Source organism: Channa argus, chromosome 1 (assembly GCF_033026475.1).
Source record: "Channa argus isolate prfri chromosome 1, Channa argus male v1.0, whole genome shotgun sequence".
Lineage (NCBI taxonomy): Eukaryota > Metazoa > Chordata > Actinopteri > Anabantiformes > Channidae > Channa > Channa argus.
The window spans coordinates 33,318,410-33,332,851 of record NC_090197.1 but is presented as its reverse complement, the minus strand read 5'-3'; the positions used below and the strand labels follow the sequence as shown (position 1 = coordinate 33,332,851).

General features: G+C 40.7%; 1 protein-coding gene and 1 pseudogene across 6 annotated transcripts in view; both read right to left on the bottom strand.

Annotated features, from left to right (window-relative positions):
• Positions 1–14,442, bottom strand: part of kcnq5a (potassium voltage-gated channel, KQT-like subfamily, member 5a) — a 92,371-nt gene that overhangs the window by 43,962 nt on the left and 33,967 nt on the right. The gene's annotated exons all lie outside the window — the stretch shown is intronic.
• On the bottom strand, positions 7,455–13,412 carry LOC137101422 (adenylate kinase 2, mitochondrial-like; annotated as a pseudogene).

Here is a 14,442-nt window from a genome sequence, read left to right as displayed (position 1 = left end):
TAAGAACTGTAATTTCCATTTTAATAACATGCTTAGGTACTTTTAACATGTGTGTGTGTATACATTATATATATATATATATATATATATATATATATATATATATATATATATATATATATATATATATATATATATATATATATATATATATATATATATATATATATACAAGTTCTCAATCGTTCTCGGCTCAGGAATTTCCTGCCTGGAAGCCTTAGATTAGTGTTTGATGTTAAAGGTTTGGAAAACTGAAGGGATGTCACTGCTTATTTAAATGAAATACATTGCATAAGCTTGTATGTTTTTTTATTCCATGGAGGCTGTCACAATAGTGTGGCTCTGACTTTTTGTTCATAACTGCAGGTTGGTTGTGACATTGAAGTGAAACTGAACTGATGAGTGCCCACAAAGGAGAATGCAGAAGCATCAGAAGCTTCTCCACCTTCAAAGCCCCCGATGAACCCCTTTGAATGGAGTTGAGCGTGTTGCTTTGTTCTGGCTGGTGTCTAGCCTCCAATCTCCTGCCACACACAAACGCACACATGTACGCACACACCTCCAACCCCATCCCAGGACTCTGTCGCAGCCCAAACATTATTCCAGCTGATCACATGCCAATTCCCATCAAGAGCAGCCTGAGAGGCCCTTCCCCACCCTGATTACTGCCACACACTGCAATGTGTTCAGTATGACTTTTTCCATCCATTCCTTCTTTTGTCTGTGTTTTATTTGTTTAATCTACCTTTTAGCTTCAATATATTGCATTCTCCCCAGGCTTCATAGGCCTTTTCCCCTTTTGTTCTTCTTTCCTTTATTTCTTAGTTTTTTCCCTCCATTCTTTTCTGTCTTGTAATGATTTTCACATCAGCAGTTAACATCTGGATTGTAGCCACCAACACTTTAAAAAATAAATACACACAAGCATATCCAAAAAAGGCTGTCAGAGTCATGTAGAGTTCACGGTGATTTTCTTGTACAATTTCATATCAACGGGAAACAACAAGACCATAGGAGAGCAAAACAAAAAAGAGAGAGAGGCCAGTGATAGTGTGATGAATGGCCAATGCCATCAGTTTAATAAGTTGCCCTGAAAGAGCTGTCTTCCAGCCAAGTATTTAGGGAAAAGAAATTGGACTGTTTTTCTTCCATAGATTAGACAGACCAAAGTCTTTTAGCTAATATGATTTAGCATCTTATATTTAAGAATCACAGCAAGATGTGTGCACACAACAACAGGTATAGTCTCAGGTTCATACTGTTACCTGTACCAGCAACAACCTTGCAGCCTTAACTCCCACGCCTACAACATGAGATGACTAAACAGGGAACTGTAGGATTTCCGTGAGATCACAAACAGGATTATCTGTCTTTGATGTCTTTATATTTGATTTACCAAAAACAATTTGTGACAATTATTTAAAGACCAACCAAAAAACTGCTGCTCAGCACACTGTGGTCAGCACACACAGAAGCACTGTGGCCTTGTGGCCACATGCCTTTACACTTGAATTTATCTATGCCCAGCTGTTGCACGTTGACAAGACTAAAGCCAGCAGTGTGCATGCATATGTGTGTGTGTGTGTTCAGGATTGCTTGATATTTCCTCAGCTGCCTGTTGTAATAGTAAGTGCAGCTGTTTTTCTCTGTGCCTTTATTGAACAGAAAAGGGTGACATGCAAATTCTGACTCACGTGTGTCAGAATACTTTTATTGTGTACATGAGTGTGTATGTTCTCTATTGGGACAATAAGGGAAAATGTGTTGCTCTAATGTGTATTTGTGTGAGGTACAGTTACACTGGACTGATGTGATCATCTACATATGCAGCCATCAGAAATGCAGACTGCTTTGTTTCCATTCCCTCATTATGTAACTGATATCGTCTTATATATCATGTAGTATTGCACTGGGCTGCAAATGGAGATCAACACCACACAAATTCAATTTAACCTATTATCTATTGACTAAAAGCAGAGTTATGAAAGCTTTTTAGAGTTTTGCAATTGATTTCCCATCCTCCAGGCGCCCACTTGAACCTAGTGGATGCCTTGAGAATGACTTCCAGTCAAATGTACTCGCACGAGGTAGGATATGTAGTTATGAAAATGGCAAAGAATATACAGAAATAAATAACTTAACCTAACTTAGCTAATTAACCTGAAATATGGCAAAAGTCTGCAGTGGGAATTTCACCAAGTATCACTTTTGTGTTATGGAACAAAAACTTTAGCTTACTTAGCTTTTCTTACAGTTATTACAAATAGAAAGACGTGACTTAGAAACCACTGATCTGAAATGATATTTGAACATAACTGAGAACATCAGACAAACTAAGCTTCTAACGCTCTTTAATAGAAACATTCAGATGTTCAGCTAACCTTTAGTATCTTAGTAACACTTTCCCGACTTTAAGCAAGTTGAATACTAATCCTCCAGGACACTAGCCTCATGCCAAAGTCTTCGAGAGAAAAACAAAACCATCACTGATTTTTAAAAAAAAAAAACAAAACCAGTTTGGCTAAAATAACTTTATTAATAGCAGGACTTGGAGCACGACAGTGTTTTTTGAGATTGCCAAAAGAAGTAACAGAAATTGCACTTGTGTGTGCGTGCTGAGCTGACAGAGAGACTCAGAGAAAGTCACAGAGAAGAGAGAAAACAGCGAGTTTAGTACATTGTGTGTTTTCATGCAGACTGTGTGTTTATGTACGTGTGCGGATTTACTCGTTCTGTGTGTTTGTGTATGCTAGTGTGAGAAAGGGATGGTTTGATCTTGTGTTGGAGTGTGTAAAGAGATTTTCCATCCATTAGGGTGGCCACACTCCTAGAAACACACACAAACACAAACACACACACACACACACACACACACACACACACACACACACACACACACACACTCTTACCAGCATAAGGAAAGTCAGATCCAACAACTTACTGTATGAATCCACTTACAAAATACACTAATTATATAATCCTGCGCATGATGCATCACATTTAATCTGGGTGTTTTACAAGTGTTTTTACGGGCCGCAGGGATCGCACACAGTGAAAAAACAAGGGCAAAACAAAAAGAAGGAAGGAACTAGTACAACAAACATTTTTCTCCCAAAGTGGGACAAATTCATAGCCAATGTTTTCCTCAGAAACAAGGGATCTCTATCAGATTTGTGGGTTAGTATTAGGATTTAAGTTGAAGACCATGGGTCTGCTATTTTAACCTCTGTGCAGCCACTACATTTCTGATTCATGTTAATATAACAAGTTTATTTTTCTCCACTAATTACAATCAAAAGCAAACCATTTGCAAACTCAACACTGTTTCCTAAAGCTTGATTTCTACCTGTGTGTTGAGTCAATGCCATAGATATAGAGAATTGCTTAGACCGTTAACTGTATTGCGACATTCCCCAGAAATTTAACAGCTGTTGTAAAGGCAACCGCTCTGATTAGTCCACTTGGTCCTTCTGCAGTTGGGTGGTCTGTGGACCATCTTATAGGATATCTGCACTCTCATCTGCCTTGCAGTAATTTCAGTAAATGTAACTGCTGTTTAACATCTATTCAACTCCAACTCCAACATGGTTCACTCTGTTGCAGTTGCCATTACTTGTAGGCTTGTAGTACACCACGAAATCTCAACAGAGCAGCACAGAAACCCCCTAACTGGCAGTTTGGCTAGTTTGACTGCAGTGCAATACAGACACACCAACGCAGAAGTAGAAATGCTCACAAATGTGTAGTCAAATAGTAGATACAGACAACGAGACATAAAGTGACTAGAAATGCATCCATACATTATCTGTAACTGCTTATCTTATTTAGGGTCGTTGGCGGACTGGAGCCTATCCCAGCTGTCACTTAGTGAGAGGGGGGGAACATCCTGGACAGCTCGACAGTCTATCTCAAGACCAACACAGGGAGACATACACAGACAGACAACCATTCACATTTACACCAACAGGCAATTTAGAGCCACCAATTAACCTAACATGCATGGACAGGTGTGGATGGCAGAGAAAGTCCTTCAGCTGAATACCACCAAAAACCGAAGCCCTTCTAATTAGTACCACCCACCCATTGCTTCATTCCTCCAGTATGAACTGTGTTTCCTTTTCTGGCCACACCATTGCCCTCTCCCACTCTGTTAACAACCTGGGGGTCAAGTTTGACACCCACCTATCATTTGAAAAACATGGCCAACAACTCTGTAAAATTGCATTGTTCCATCTCAGAAACATAGTACAAACTCCGCCCTTCGCTCTCCCTCTGTGACATTGAAAAGCTGGTCCACGCCTTTGTCTCCTCCAGGCTGGCCTATTGCAGCTCTCCTCATTGAGATCTCTGACTGGTGCCTTCAAAAGCTCCAGTACATGCAAAACAGTGCAGCCAGGATCCTTATGAGGGTGCAGAAATATCACTCCTATCCCATGGACACTTCACTGGCTCCCCATCCACCTTCCCATTGAATACAAACTCTGTCTACTTACCCACCAGTGCATCCATGGAAACGCCCCATAATACAGTATCTTAAAGAACTCCTCACACCACAATTTCCAAAAAGACACCTTCGTTCCACCAATACTTATAATCTCTACCCCTCCAGAACCAAACTCCACACAATGGGGGATCGAGCTTTCTCAGCAGTTGCTCTACGGCTCTGGAACTCTCTGCCTGAAAACCTCTGCTTGTGTAGCACTTTGAGATTCGTCGACAAACGTAAAGTGCTTTATAGATAAAATGAATTATTATTATTATTATTATTATGTCCTGTAGGAAAGTGGAGTACCTAGAGGAAATGCACACAAGCATGGACAGAACTCCACACAGAGAGACTGCAGCCAGATGGGATTCGTACCGGTGACCTTCTAGCTGTGAAATGGCAGCACCAACCACTCCACCACCGTGCTGCCCATTAGCTGACTAGAAATAAGCACCAAACTGCCTTACCATACAAACAGAGGAAAAAAATATAAAATTAACACACACAGACTTAAAGTAACCAAAAACAAAAGGCTCACATCTCTGTGCCCAGGAGCCCATTTTCTCCTTATCCTTCCAGTTCCAAGTCCTGGCATGATGAATCTAGTTAATGAATTTCAGATCTGATGAGGATGTAAGGTGTTGTTAGTGCTGTTTTTGCTATTTCTTAATAGTTTTCATATTAAATTCTGTTTTCCTTTAGTGTATGAGCAAATCCTTTTCTGTAAAAATGGCTTAATGAATTACCATTTGAGTGGAACTGTACTCATTACAAGCTACAGGTTCACCATCCACCAACTGCAGGTTGTGACGCCCTGTTGCAGTCATTTACTGGATGGTTTCATTCTCTAAAACAAAAATGTCACTTAACAGCTACAACACTTTACATTTTATGTAGTAGTTATTGCCAACAAATCTGAGTCCTTTATCAGATATTCTATAAGAGTTTTCTAGTCACATCACTTGATTTTACAGCTGCAGCAACTTAATCTATCAGTTTTGCACCTTACGATAAAAAAATCAGCCCCACTTTTAAACAAACCTTTTCACAGCTGGATTCCAGAGAAACTGGTAATGAGTTGCCAGTTTCAAACCTACTGACGACAGGAAGCTCAGCCAGGTGCAGCAGCACTGAACCTATTCTGTTTTATGACACGGACCTAAAATTGAACGGCAGCTTCTAAACAAGTTCACAGACATTACATTTACCTTGTTTGCTAGACAAAATCTTGGAAACTGTTATGCTTATGTTTCCAAGCATGAGGAACTGCTGGCGATCAGATGTTAACCTCAGTCTCCAGTTACCCATAAGTCTTTGCATCTTAGAATTCACAAAAAGGACTGTGACTGACGTTTTTGGCTTTCTCTGTCCAGCTCAGATGTTGTTGTGATTTTTCAAACTAAACAAATTGAACGAGTACTCACCCCATAGTCTGAATAAACTACTCTGCTTTGTGTGAACTCCTGTTCTGGATCAGGACTTCAGTAACGTGCCTCAAACATAAATGACGGCTTATTTAATTGTTATAGTTCTTATGAGTCTTTCTGGAAATCAATGTCAGCAAAATTCCTAAACGAAAAGTAAATGCAATCATTGTCTCCCTGGAGGAGACTAATCTACAGAGTAAATGTTTAATCGTAGCTGTATGATGTGACTGTGAGCAGCCTGCAGCCCTCGTTGCGGAAAAGAGCACTACGTAATGGAATATTAGCGGGTCTCGTGTCTGGCTTACTACTGTAGCTGTGTTTCATCTCATGCTGGAGCACACACACACACACACACAGACACACACGCACACACACACACAGTAGTGGTGTCTGCAAGCTGCCTGTGGTCTGGACAGCATCACAATCTGTGGTCAACACTGTGGTGTCTGGGTTATACACAATTTACACTTATCTTCAAAGACACACAAACACACACGCACCCTGGTACCAAGTGGATCCTGTGGCTGTGTAATAGTGCACAAGTGTGTTTTACTGTCTTACAAGGGCAAATAAAGAGTCATATATACCCAAATTTACAAATCACAAATGTGGCTCAGAGGGTTTTACAATCTGTAAAATCTGTGATCCTCAATTTTTGAAAAGGAAAAACTGTAAAAAAGCTTGAACTGAAAGGAAAAAAGGGGAAGTGCTTAAGAAGGGCTACAGTAAGCCAAACTATAACAATAAACAACAGCACAGAGAGGGAGAACGCTGCTTCTTTGATGCTTTCGGCTACAGTGGCATCTGTGTGCTTCCATCACACAGTAGGTTGAACTCCTTTCTGTAACAATGCAAACCTCCCCTGTATTGTGACAAACTGAGAACGTGAGCATGTAAGATACACAATTACCAAAAATGTTAAACAAGCATCTTTAAAAAGGAAATATGTATTATCATGCACAAGACATTTCATTTTTTTCAGTTGCAGCTGTTGTAGGTGCTGTACGAGTTTATACCTGGACTCCTTCTGGCTCACATAAGCATAATGCGGTAACTGCCTGAAAATCTACTGTATGTTAAAGAGCGATGTCACTAATTTTCAGCTTGCTTTCTGCCACTTTAGTTTATGTTGTAAATGCCTATTGCCTATATCAAAATATTTCTTTGCTTCTAGCTGAAAAACCCCTCCAGATGACATCACCAGAGGAGTTTTTCATCAATAGGAGTTCAGATGAGGAGCTCTGGTAAAGCTGGTTAATAATAATAACACAAGCTCCATATTATTAGCAACGAGATGACACAATCTGAAATGAAGGTTCCTCCAAATTATTTCATCTGGAGGCATTTTTCAGCTAGAAGAAGAGAGATATTTTATTATAGGGAAGTCAAGGGGACGTTTAAGTAGGAAAACAGGACGGCTTTGCTTAAGTTTAAGAAATCTTCCTATTGTCTGAATCCCCCACCCTCCACCTGTCCTCCCACGCCAGGTCTTTTTCCAATCTTCAGTCCTTCGCCTTAGTGGAAATGGAAAAGCTCAGGATTTAACCAGAGGCAGTTGCACGTGCAGTTATTCCTGTGGCAGGAGTGAAGGCAGCTATGACAGAGGCGATGACGACGTTTGGGTTCTGAGCTCAGTCCATGGATGTGCGATGGCCCCTTGCTCTGTAGTACCAGTCTAGAGGGACCGGTTGGTCCAATGGTAGGCATCCGGATGGGAGAGCAGCCTCGTCTCTTTTTTATCACTGCCGCAGATGAGCAGCTCACCTGTCACGTCATCTTTCATGGGCAGTTTGGGGGAGGGTTAAACTCCTCGAGGCACAGAGAAGCGGCCAATTAGCTGATGAATTAGTCTGCTACAAATCCTGCGAACCAACAGCAAGTCATCAACACCAAACTCTATTATAGAGTCCACCTTCTGGAATCTTTTGGCCAACAAGCCGTCCCCCATCTCTGCTTGTTTGACTGTCTGTGGGAATCCATCCAACAGGAAATTTATTCTGCAGGCCAGGGTGTCCAAGGTCTTCTGTATGAGCTCAATGACTATTCATCACTGACTACTTTGCCCGCATCCACGGTCACTGTTAGCCTCTTCTTGATTATCAGTATGTCTTTGGTGGCCACATGGCACAATACTGCTCTGCTAGCTGAGGGGCATGTGTAACCTTTTCAAGCTCTGGGAATATTATCAAACTATACAAAATATAAATAAGTGATACGTGTTTTAAACCTTCAATTCTATTTATATCATAGGAACCCTTGTATACTACTTGCACAAGCTTGATCCATTAAAAGTTCTTGATGCTTCTGTGTCAGATACTGCTGTTCTGCTGATGGTAGTAAGGTCTATACATAGTGTCTGCAAGCAAACTAGTCAGGGCCAGTATCTGGTGACCCTGGTGTGAGTTCTGGTTCTCATATTCTCATATAGTTCTCACTATATGAATAAGCTGACCTGTTTATCTGTCTGTCCATACAGACAAGAAAACAGTAAAGTACTGTGGTTTGAAGATTAAGTAAAAGATCTCTCTGGCAAATATCAAACTATATTTAAAACACTGTTGGGTGGCTTGTGCACAGCTTTTTGTGGCTTGTGTGAGGTCCTGTTGTGAAAATGTCATAACCACCTGCTTGTACTGTATAAGTGTCCCCAGACAATTTTGACTGTAAAGTTTCATCTAAAAAAGCTGTTTTTGAGGCGAATGTCTCTTCCTCCCTAATGTGTATAACAGGCAGGGTGTAGTGGTGCAGAGGATACACATTCCCTCTGTCCACAATCATGTCTATCTGTGACTAATGACCAGATGATCTCATGTGGTCTTTGACCCTTGAACTTTCATCTTGATGCAGCCTCAAAGCTCCACTTCCTCGGGGGCCACACTGGTAGAGACCTCAGCGTGTGTGTGTGTGTGTGTGTGAGGCTTTTTCTTCTGTATAGTTGAATGTTGGCAGGTATATGTGCATTCAGGTGCATGTGTGTGTGCTCGCTTTCATCACAGCATCTGGAACATATTTCCACTTTAGCACCATTTATAGAAACAGGATGTGCAGACATTGTATGAAGCCCACAGCCCAATGCTCTCTGCATTTAAGAGCCCCTCGAAGAGAGGCAGCTGGCCAAGCTGTGCCCCCATACACCTCTACGTACAGACACCCATTAACAGGCTCTCTAGCTGGGGTCTTGGCCCCGAGATTTGGGGTTAACAGGTTAGAAAACACTGAATCCCTTTTCTTAGTGCAGGTGTTGAGAGTCTGATGTAAACCAGAGGTTTAGAGGAGTACTTCAGTGAGGTGGTAAATGTTTATTCCACCTCTTGTTTACCTTCTCCCCCTGTTTTGCTTGGCAACATAGGCCAAAATACCACCAAGCAATAAAAGTAGCAGATGAGCTGAGTTATGCTAATGAGGACTCCCTGTGTTGCATAAATGTCTCAAGTAAATGAAAAAGTGGAACTACACGCCCTCAGAAAAGGCCTGAAGCTTGTTTGTAGCCATGTCAAAATACTGGTTAACACACGGCATAGCACTTTTAGGGCACTTGTTATGTGGAGTAAACATCATAAGTCTTTGGTAATGGTTGCTATGGGAAAATTAAAAAGAGCAGAAGGGCATGACACTCAGTAAGAGTCAGCACTGCGGACGATTGCATATAATTACACTTAGCTCTGCTTATTGTATGTTTGGGCATGTTGTTGATTTATTGTGTTCAGTCTGTCTGTGTGTCCTGACTCAGCTTTGCAGTGTGTGTGTTTTACCTCTTGCTGGGGATTTCAGTGGTGGAGGAATTTTCCACTGTCAGAATAATATATGGAACCACTACTTTATGTCTCAAGCTAATACTAAATTGTTTCTACTGTACTGTCAGTACAACTGTCAATTATACTTCCCCTGCTACTGATTTCACTTTTATGGTTACTGCTACTACATGTAGCACATTTCTAATTTCTCCAGTTTATTCTGCCTTTCGATTCACAATTAGACTCAATAGACACAAAGTTATAGAAGTGAATTTTAAAACACCTGTCACAGAGAGATTTTAAAGGTGCCTGCAAAGTGGTTCATAGAAGTAGTAACATGTCTGTTTAGTTATTAGAATTGTTCAGTGAACTAACAACACTGTTAGAAAGTGCAAAAGCCAGGTTTTCTCCGACAGGCTGAAAGTGTTTTAGCAGCCTGAGGTTGCTTTTTGTAATTGTTGTAAATAAAAGAGAACATTGTGCTTGCTGCTCTTGCATTGCGGAGCACCAATCAAATGAATCAAGAGGATCGATTGCCAGACTGGCCTAATTCATCGTGAAGCTGCAAAGCTCCAAGACCAGTGGTTCATAATCTTTCCTCTTTCTGTCTAAAGTGTCTACACAGATGTCTGCTTCTGTGTTTAGTGTATTTAAGACTCTCACCCTCAACTGGAGACAGAGCAGGTACCCTCCACAGTCTATTTTTAATGCAGAAGTTAAATGCATACAGATAATTAGCAGTCTTAGTTAGGTTGAGGACAGTGGATTTGGTGGTTCCAGCATCAGCTGAATGTCTAGTGAAATTCATTTTATAGGACTGATTTTAGCTGAAGCCTTTTGCTGAATCAGAAACCTGTTCAGGAGTCCTATATCTACCTGTCAACAACTCAGGGGGAGGACAGCATGACATGTTTACGAGTGAAAGGATGGATGTTAAGATGTTAAATGATGAACTGCAGAAAATCAAGATGGATTTGGAAAACAATTTACTAAAGAAATATATATAGTTTGTCTCACAAGCCTGAAAACAGCAGCCAGCTAGAGTAATCAGGGTGTGACTGTGCTAAACCAGACCACTCCAAGGTAACTTTAATGCATTTAAATTCCTGCGGATCCATTTCCAAACAACCTGTATCTGGGGCACGGCGTCAAGGTCTAATGACTTTCTAGGTTCTATTTTCAGATATTGCGGGCTCCATTTCTAGTCGTGGTCTCCACTGAACTCAAGATAACCCCTCTGGCAAGTGGAGCACTGAATGCAAAGCTTTATCTTGTCAACAAGGCTGTTTGTTTGGACAGTTCTTGCAGATTGGGCTCATTAAATTTTAACGCCAACAGCGAAGGGAAAGAGAGGCCTGCCAGTGAAAGGACAGAGGGAGGAAGCTGGGTTACGTTTGTAAACTCTGCTATAGACTATTATTTACATGCAATTCAACTGACAGAAGCGTCTTCTTCACTTTGTTGTTTCCCACTGTTCTGCCCTTTGTGTCTTGCACTGTATGTTTGAGAAAGTTTTTGATAATTGATTTGAGAGGACTGAGAACTCACAAGGCTCTTCAAGATTTTGGATAAAGGTATTGTAGACTACGGTTTCTTTGCAGAGAAAAAAAAAGTTTGGTTCCCTGTGAATGATACATATGTTTCACAAGTCAGTAGTATAATGGGCACCCCATCAAATGTAATCAAACCCTGGCCTCTATGGCATTTCTTTTAGCACCATATCAAAAATTTACTTTAGCAGGTCATCATTATGTGCAACAGCACACTGTGTTGAGAGTGTGCCAATATTTTCTGGTCAACTCCTGGTGTGATGCAGTCGACTATAAATGTATGTACGATCTTGCTAAATCAATGTTAAAGTGATTTTTAAAATATCTCATACGGTCCACAGTGACCTCTGATGTCAGACTGTCTTGTCGTTTTTACTAACTGCTACCACCTGGTATATAAAATGTGTTGCAAAGCCCCCGTGGCAATCTAGCTGAAGCAGTGCAACCGATCAGCGAGATGCATTGGCAAAGACACCAGCGTTTCTGTACAGTATGAGTTCATTCTCTACACACTCTCACACGATAGGGATAGGATATTAGATAGGGACTAATTTATTATTATGGCCCAGGGGGCTACTTGAATCCTGACATTTTGAACAAGTCAGTGCAGCGATATGAGTCACAGACCAAAATGAAAGTGTGACTCATTTAATGAGCCTGTAAATATCACGTGGTACTCTGAGACAGATTCTGCAAATGCTATTCCAATGCAGGAAAAGCTTCTGTTCTCTCCGCAGTGCCACAGATTATGAAAACACCACCAGTTGAGGAAATCCCTAGAGGGATCAGATTTATAGAGATTACTCAGCCAGTGTCACGTTGATCCGAGAATGTAAAAGTGCTGTTTGTCAAGGCGGAGACTAGGTGCACATAGAAAAGGAGCAGTTTTCCCCTGCGGACTATATTGTAAGCTGCCTGATAGCCTGTAGTGTGAGAATGGGGATGTGTTACCCACCAGACGCTATGCTGCTGTGGTATTTACTGGATCTATATATACTGCCTCTGTGTGTAAATTCAGAAACGGAAACATAAACATAAGATAATTATGTCTAAAGTACATTTGTGTTTAAATCACTTTATTTCGAAGTACTTTTTTTGTATATCTGGATATACAGTAGTGATCGTCTATCCAGGTACTTTGCGATGGTTTAGGATTAAAAATCTAAATGTTGCTGCTCCTTTTGCTCTTATTATACTTCCATATAATCACACTGCTTCAGTAGAGGGAGAATAAGCGTAAAATCAGAGTTGTGTAGTACGTTAACATGGCTTCAGCTGCAGAAAGTGATTCTGCAGTTGATCATGTGTAGACTGCCTCAGGTTGCCCATAAGAGAAAATTAACACAAACATATAAGCAATTTCTCAGACGGTATTAATACAGAAATTTGTAGGGGTTTAAAGTTTAATACCGGTGACACAATAATAAGAAGAACTGGAAAGTCCAGGTGGAGGTATGGAGTTGTGTGTGTAAAGCTTAGTAATTGCAAAATCACAGCACAGTGACTTGTGTTTGGGGCAGCTGTGCCAAAGGATTGAGCAGCTGTACACCAAATATAGGGTTCATAGTTTGATCCACAGCTCCTCCTGTCCATATAGCAAAGTGATCTTGCTCTATATCTGTGTGAATGGGTGACTGTAAAGCAAAATTGTAAAGTGCTTTGTACATTACAGTAGAAAAGCCATTCTTGGTGCAGACTATTTACCATATGTTGTAAAAAATAAATCACAAGGGATTTTATTTAAAACAAAGAAGACATGAAGAGACGTGAGTACTCATAGGCAACTCTGGAAAGTTGTTGTGGCAGCAGTAATGGCAGAGGTAAACAGTGGAAACATGCGTAGGGAATTCAAACTTGTATGTCTGTGATTGGCACACACAACACACAGCATGACCAAGTCTCATTTCTTTCCTCGTGGAAAGTTTAACAGACCCCTCATGGTGCCTTCCCCTCTGTGCAATCCAGTTCCCAGCTGAACACAAAGACATGGCTTAAAGAGACAATGCTACTCTTTCTAAAATAAAAATCACTGTACAGATAGTAGAGCACAGTACTGGATGTCGAAATCTTGAATAAAGCCTTGTGTGACTCCAGAGGGAGCTGCATGACAAATTGACTCCAATGTTGGTGTCACTTGAGACACCCTTAAAGCTGAACACTAAACATTTTAAAATGGGGAGGGGAGCTCACCAGACCTCTGCAGCCTGCTCCTCATCTCCGCTACATTAACTTCAATTTTGCTAATAAACAAACTAATACAATTAGTTCTGGCTAACGCTGGACAATAATCTGTAGGCTGCCATTTCCCCTCCGTGAGCTGATAGCTACATCTTCTAGTGTATAACCATTGCTGTACTGGCTGACTCATGGCAACAGCTGCTTCGAGGCTTCAGTCGTCAGCACACACAGAAAACACACCAAAGGTACGATATGTCGGTCGACACTTTAAGACACTGACCCATGGAAACACATGACAAAACCCATGCAAAGATATACACGCACATGAATGCACAGGCGCAAGGGATACAATAAAGATTGACTGCATGTGTACACACACACTCACACACACACACAAACACACACAAAATGTACAGGAAAATCCAGTAAATGTATTTGTATAATGAAAATAATAATATAATATAAAATAATGTGTCAACAGTGGCTTGGTCTTCTTCAGGAATCACATTCTGGGTTCCAACAGCTATAAATTGGAAAACAGTCAAATACACACCTACACAAGCACATACATATGCGCAGCTATGTATACACACCTGCATACACACACAGACACACACATGCGTGCACACAAATTACTCTGACAGTCAACATCCATTCGCATAAACACTTTTCACTGATGTACTGATGTAATACTAACAAACAAAGAACTTACATGAGAGGCAAAAGAGATCGAGGGAGAAATTCATTAAGGAGCTCTTTCCTCCCACAGCCAGCTGCCGCTCAGCAGCTCACATTCATACATCAACATGTTAATTAGATAATTCATCAGCACAAACAATCAAAATGACAGGAAACTCCCCCTGGGGTCCTGTCACTAAGAAGCTACATCACCTTCTGCAAATAGCAATATTCTCCACATCTACGTGTTTACAGTGTCCTCTGACAGTGAATATACAGATATGGGACATATATGATAAATATTATGGTCCTTTTAAATGTATTCTTTCATCTGAATTTGTATTTATTAATTTGTTTATCAGATTCTAATGAGTTAATTAGTTAATTAG